Genomic DNA, 7,500 nt, shown 5'->3' with positions numbered 1-7,500 from the left:
ACTTTACTTTCAGATGGGGTATTCTGTTTTCGTTCCCCTTTTAAGCAAACTGTCAAATTGATCCAGAACACCCTTAATATATTTGTATATATATGTATATATATATATAAAAACAAATAGTAAATGAGTATATGCATATATAAGTACAGGTATGTGCATACCGACATCCACCTGTATGTATAGGTGCATATCTGGGTACAGGACATTGGAAACAAAACAGAGACGAGAAAACACACAAGCCACATAGAGAACATTCTACTTCATCAGCTACCCCCGTTTTAACACCGGCGTTTCGAAGAGCTGGGCAGGACGCATCGTTAAAACGGCTCTTCCCATGGACCGCAAATTAAATTTGTATACACAAATTAAATCTTGCCATGGAGGAATGTTGTGGCGGACAAAAACCAAGACAGGAAAACAAACAGAAAAGGCTTTACGGCCAGACGAGAAAAATTGTCTGTGTGTGAACGCTGTGAGGCACGAACTTGAAAGTAGGGACGAAATGGTTCGTGTGTTTGCTCGGCGACATATATATATATATATATATATATATATATATATATATATATATGTGTGTGTGTGTGTGTGTGTGTGTGTATATATATATACATACGTATCTTTTATCTTTTATTTGCTTCAGTCATTTGACCGCGGCCATACTGGGGCACTTGCCTTGAAAAATTTCTATTCGAATGAATCGACCCCCAATACTTAGATACACACACACACATATATATATATATATATATATATTTATATATATATATATATATATATACTTAGATATACACATATATATTATATATATATACATATATATATATAATATAATATAGGATAAATTCTTTATAAGAATTTATCAAGTAGTCAGCGTGAAAAAAACCTCAAAATGAAAAAATAACGAAAAATTTCGTAATGAAAAAATTCATCATTTCTTCATAAATATAAATAATTATATATAAAGGGCATTACTGCACAGTTAATGCCCTTTATATATAATTACATATATATATATATATATATATATATATATATATATATATATATATACACACACATATATATATGCACATATATATATACACAGACACGCCTATATATATATTTATATATATATATATATAAGTAGCTATGTATATATGTACATAGATAAATAGATAGATAGACAGACAGGTACGTACGCACATACATACATGCATACATACATACATGCATACATACATATATACATGCATACATACAAGCATACATACATACTTTTAAGCACAGGCAGTAAACCAATAAACCAAACCTACGTGAACGGGGTCAATCCCCTGATTAGGTGCTGATTATGTAACAATAACAATTTGGAAAATTCCTCAACGTGTGAATGACCGCGAATTACATCGTAAATTATTGAACCGGTGCCGCCGAAACACAATTCTGTTATAAATAAATGAACGAGAAATGGATACACACACGGTGTTTATGTGTTGTGAAATAGCTAGGATAGCACTTCCCCGACGGAAGCGGTTTTGCAGCATGTGATTGTATGTGTGTGTGTGTTTGTGAGAGGGGAGGTGTTTGTATTTTGATTTGTGCTCGTAATTACAGTGGTTCTGCAAAAGGCGTTTTGTCCTTGCGGTAGAAAAATTAAAATACCTCGCTATTATTATCATCGTCACCATCGACGAGGACACCGTCATCGCTTTCTTCGTCGTATTCGGTATCGACAGGCTATCGTTCGTAGCTTTATCTGCTTCAAGATTCACCGTTCCAGAAAAAAAAAGAATCCTTTCGCGTTCTCCTAGTTTGTAAATTCTATGTCAACTATACACACACACACACACACACACATGTATGTATGTATGTATGGATGGATGGATGGATATATATAGGCCCCGGACTTTAAGTCTGGTAGACCCTTATAATATATTAACACAGGTTCCTATCACCCAGCCATAGTAAAGGGCTTCAACAGAAAAATCTCAACCTATCTTCAGGCGAAGGAATTTCTGACGCCGCCACCCTATAAAATAATGAGGCTCTGGCCGCCAGAGAGGATTGTTACCCAGGCCCTAAATCCTCCAAGAAAAAAGAAACGCCACCGGAGAATGTGTGAAAGTATGTGGGAGCGACTGAAGACCCGTTCAGATTCCGATATAACCTAATCGTAATCCTTCCTCAGTTCGTTTCAAGGTTTTTTTCCATCAACCCTAAACAGGATGTATCTTTTCACCTCCAACAATTGAGAGCAGTCACCAGATTTCATCTCAAAACAGATTTAATCTCAAAACCTCTGAAGAGCGCAGGGTTACGTAATCGTACCGTCAACTAACACTCCGATGAACCCCTAGTGCGAAACCGATTGGTAAGATCGTCCGTACCGTACACTTCGATCAATACTCCCACTTTATTGACGAGTGCATATTTTTCCAGACTTACGCATTCTTAAGCGGCTGTGCATGTGTGAGCGGGTGCGTGTGTGTGTGTGTGTGTAGCACTCAGACATTTCAAGCTGCGGAAGTTGTTCCCCTACATAGCGTTTACTTTCTTAATTATTCCACACGAGCTCTAATAACTGGCTGGCGTCGTTCGTTTTATTTCTCTCTTTTTGTTTGTATTCAAGTCTTCATTCCGATATCTCCGTTGTCTCACAACACTCATTTAATGTTTTATGTTGATAAATTCTGATGAACGAATTAATTTTCTCTTCTTCCTCATTAGTCATTCTAATCAATACACATATAATATGCTTTGTGCTATCAATGCATATTTAATACGCTATACGTATTTGTATATACACTTATTCCACTATTAATTATTCTACTTCACCTTTTTCTGTTCAGCTTCCTGAGAGACATCGTGATTACAACTTCTGACAACTTATCCATTACATCATCCGCATGTATGTCCATGTGTATATGCAATAAGTTCTAGGTTTCTATGTACGGCACTTTTCATAGTGAAACAACATACAGGTGCAGGAGTGGCTGTGTGGTAAGATGCTTGCTTCCCAGCCACACGGTTCCGGGTTCAGTCTCACTGGGCGGCACCTTGGGCAAGTGTCTTCTACTATAGCCTCGGGCCGACCGAAGCCTTGTGAGTGGATCTGGTAGACGGAAACTGAAAGAAGACCGTCGTGTATATATATATATATATGTGTGTGTGTGTGTGTGTGTGTGTGTGTGTGTGTGTGTGTGCAGGAGTGGCTGTGTGGTAAGTAGCTTGCTTCCCAGCCACACGGTTCCGGGTTCAGTCCCACTGCGTGGCACCTTGGGCAAGTGTCTTCTACTATAGCCTCGGGCCGACCGAAGCCTTGTGAGTGGATTTGGTAGACGGAAACTGAAAGAAGACCGTCGTGTATATATATATATATATATGTGTGTGTGTGTGTGTGTGCAGGAGTGGCTGTGTGGTAAGTAGCTTGCCTGTCATCCTCTCGGGATCGATAAATTAAGTACCAGTTGCGTACTGGGGTCGATCTAATCGACTGGCCGCCTCCCCAAAAATTTCGGGCCTTGTGCCTAGAGTAGAAAAGATTCTATAAAACATGGAGAATTTGTAGTACGATAAAAGGGAAAGCGAGGAGTGTATAAAGTTTAAATGACAGAGACATAGCTTGATGAATTGTATTTAACAATAAGAAAATTCACATATCATCACAAATTGTTTCGTAACTTAAAAACATGTAGATAATTTATATTATTATATTTAATAATAAATAAATAAATTACAACTCAGCATTAATACAATAGGCAAAGAAATCTTTCACAGAAACACACAGAAAGCTCACACACATACACACACACACACACACACACACACACGCGCGAAACTCAAACACACACGAAACAGACACACACAAAACAGACACACATAAAACACATACACACACAGATATACACACAAAGCACACAGCATACATACACACACACAAACACACATACACATTCAATTATTGATACAGCGATACATAGATACATGAAAACACACATATAAATATACTGAGAGAAAAAGATCTTATACATAAACACAAACGCACAGACACACACAAAACCCCCACACACACATGTACAAAACACACACACACACGCACAAAACACACACACAAACGTAAACAAAACGCACACACGCGAAACTCAAACACACACGAAACAGACACACACAAAACAGACACACATACACACACACACATAAAACACATACACACACAGATATACACACAAAGCACACATACACACACACAAAACATACACATAACACTCACAAACACACATACACATTCAATTATTGATACAGCGATACATAGATACATGAAAACACACATATAAATATACTGAGAGAAAAAGATCTTATACATAAACACAAACGCACAGACACACACATACAAACACAGACACACACACAGAACATGCGCACACGCACACATAGGTTCATACGTTTTACTCTCTCTCTCTCTCTCTCACTCACTCCTCCCTCACTCTCTGTCAATCTTTCTCTTCCCCTCCGTTGTTTTTAGGTTTTTTAAAAATTCTTTTACTATCTCCGCCTTCGTGTTTGTTTGTTTGTTTGTTTGTCCGTGGACAAGATATCTCAAGAACCGCTGAATGGTTTCGGATGAAACTTTCAGGGATGTTTAACCTCGTGACTGGCACCAACTGATTAGATCTTGGCATCGATCCGGTACCGGACAAGGATTCTAGATTATTTTTTCTTTGTTATATTTCCTTTACTTCATATGATTACGATCTTACGTTAACTTTCAGGTCTTTCTCAATCATCTCCCTTTAGGCTGTAACTATTTTGAATGGTGAATTTGTTAACTTTGGTTTGTATTCGATAAGGATAAACTATTTATAACAGTTACTAAATTTTCTACAGCCACCTTCACATTCCATGACTATTATTGGGATCGATGCGATACCGGACAAGGATTCAGGATTAATTTTTCCTGTATATATATATATATATATATGTATATACGACGGCTTCTCTCAGTTTCCGAGTACCAAATCCACTCGCAAGACGTTGGTTGACCTGAAGCTATAGTAGAAGACACTTGCCCAAGATGCCATGCAGTGGGATTGAACCCAGAACCATGTGGCTGGAAAGTAAAAGCTTCTTATCACACAGCCGCGCTTGCGCGTTATAAATATCTTTCACTCAAACTTTGTCTATCTGTCTGCCTGCCTGCCTGCCTGCCTGTCTGTCTGTCTCTCTCTCTTTATCCGTCTGTTTGTCTGTCTCACGCACTCTCTCTCTCTCTCTCTCTCGCCTCTCTTTTCAATCATTCCGTCACATCTCTATTATTCTGTGTCTGTCTTCTTTCTCTTTCTCCACCCGCAGGTACAAATACAAACACCGAATTTAAACAATTTGGGTAAGCGGAAACTGTAAAGAATCCCATAGGGTGGATTGCATCAATAATAGATTAGGTACAGTCATGTCATACACTGTCTTCTGTATTCCAGTTTAGAATTACATTCATGATACGGCAAACGTGTCTGTGGAAAATATTCAGCCATTTGCAAAGAAATACGTTCTACTTAGTGTGTGTGTGTGTGTGTGTGTGTGTCTATGTGTTTGTCAGTATATTTATGTGTATTTGTTCCTGTATGTAAATGTGTCACCATGTCGATATGTGTATGTGTATGTATATATATATGAATTTGTGTGTATTTGTGTGCGTTTCTGTGTGTGTATGTTTGTGCACGTACGTATATGTGTGCCTGTGTTCCCGTGCGTATGTATCTATGTGTATATATATATATATATATATATATATGATTTTGTTTGTTTGTGTGCGTGTGTGTGTGTGTGTGTGTGAGTGTGTTCGCGTGCTTGCATAAGAGCTTGTATGTGTATGTGTGGATATGTATGTATAAGCGTGTGCCAATGTATGTGTCTCACTACGCGTGCGCTGTGTTCACGTATGTGTGCGCGCGTGTGTGTGTGTGTACGTAAGTGTGTGCGTGTGTCTGGATGAGTTGACGAATGTTTTGTCTTGTCTTCGCTACTATCTTCTAAAGCTTTGTATCTAAATCGGACCCTCGGGCTGATTAAGGCTCCAGAATCGCACCCCCCCCCCCCACCACTACCACTACTACTACTATCGCCAAAACCGTCTTCGCAATCTTTCTGTGTCTTCTGTTTTTCTTTCCCTCCTTACATTCTCCTCCTCCTCCTTCTCCTCCTGCTCTTTTCTCTGTCTCTCTTTCTCTCCAGGATTAGTTTTGGTTGTTGCTGTTGTTGTTGTTCTGCGGCTTTCAATTTTTCGCCTCCATCTCATCCTTCTTCTTCTTCTTTTCCCTTCTACTTTTCACTTCATTTCTTCTTCTTCCTCCTACTTCTTTCATCATCATCCTTTTCTTCGTTTTCTTTTCCCTTCTCCTTTTTCCTTTACTTCTTCTTCTTCTTCTTCTTCTTCTTTTTCCTCCTTTTTCTTCCATCATTATCATTTTCTTCTTCCTTTTCTTTTCCCCCCACTTCTTCTTTTCCCCTCTAGTTTTTCCTTCACTTATTCTTCTTCTTCTTTTTCCTCCTTTTTCTTCTTCGTTTTCTTTTCCCGTCTCTTTCCCCCCCCCACTTCTTCTTTTCCCCTCTAGTTTTTCCTTCACTTCTTCTTTTTCTTCTTCCCCCTCTCTTCCTTCATTCTTCGCCTCCGTCTTTCTGTTCTTTTCCCCAATTCCTTTCTCCTTTTCCTCCTCCTTCTCCTCTCCTCTGTTACTCCCACCCTATCGTCTGCTGCTTTGAAAGCTGCTTGTGTTGATGTGTGCGTATGTGTGTGTGTGTGTGTGTGTGTGTGTGTGTGTGTGGGTGGGTGGGTGTGTGTGTGTGTCTCTGAGCGTTGTGTATGTTAATGTGTGTGTGTTGCTGTATCTTTGTATGTGTGTTTATATCCATGTCTGTTTGTGAGTATGTTCATGTGTGTGTGTGTGTGTTAATGTGAGTGACGGTATGATTGTGTGTGTGCGTGTGTTAATGTGAGTGACGGTATGATTGTGTGTGTATGCGTGTGTGTTGATGTGTACATGTTTGTGCGTTTATACATATGCTTGTGTATGTGTGTGTGTATGCGTGTGTGAATGTCTGTATGTAGGTATGTGTGTGTTGACATCTGTATATGTATGTGTATATGTATATGTATGTGTGTGTGTGTATGTGTTGACATGTGTATATGTTTTCTTTACCCTTTCTTCTTCCCTAATATTTCATCATCATCATCATCGTCATCGTCATCATCGTCGGCTCTGACACCAACACCACAATTATCATCAACACTACCAAGTCCACTACTACGTTAAACACCACTACCACCATCACCTTCCCCACCATCGTTATCATCATCATCGTCATCATCATCATCATCATTACCAACATCATCATTACTGTCCGCCGCCACCACCACCTACAGCAATAACACCACCACCACCACCACCACTATCACCACCAACCATCGCCGCCACTACGTCCATCACCACCAACAGCAGCATCATCACCACATCCACACTACCACCA

This window comes from Octopus bimaculoides, chromosome 28 (genome assembly GCF_046866305.1).
Source record: "Octopus bimaculoides isolate indiv1 chromosome 28, ASM4686630v1, whole genome shotgun sequence".
Taxonomy (NCBI): domain Eukaryota; kingdom Metazoa; phylum Mollusca; class Cephalopoda; order Octopoda; family Octopodidae; genus Octopus; species Octopus bimaculoides.
This window is presented reverse-complemented; position numbering follows the sequence as displayed.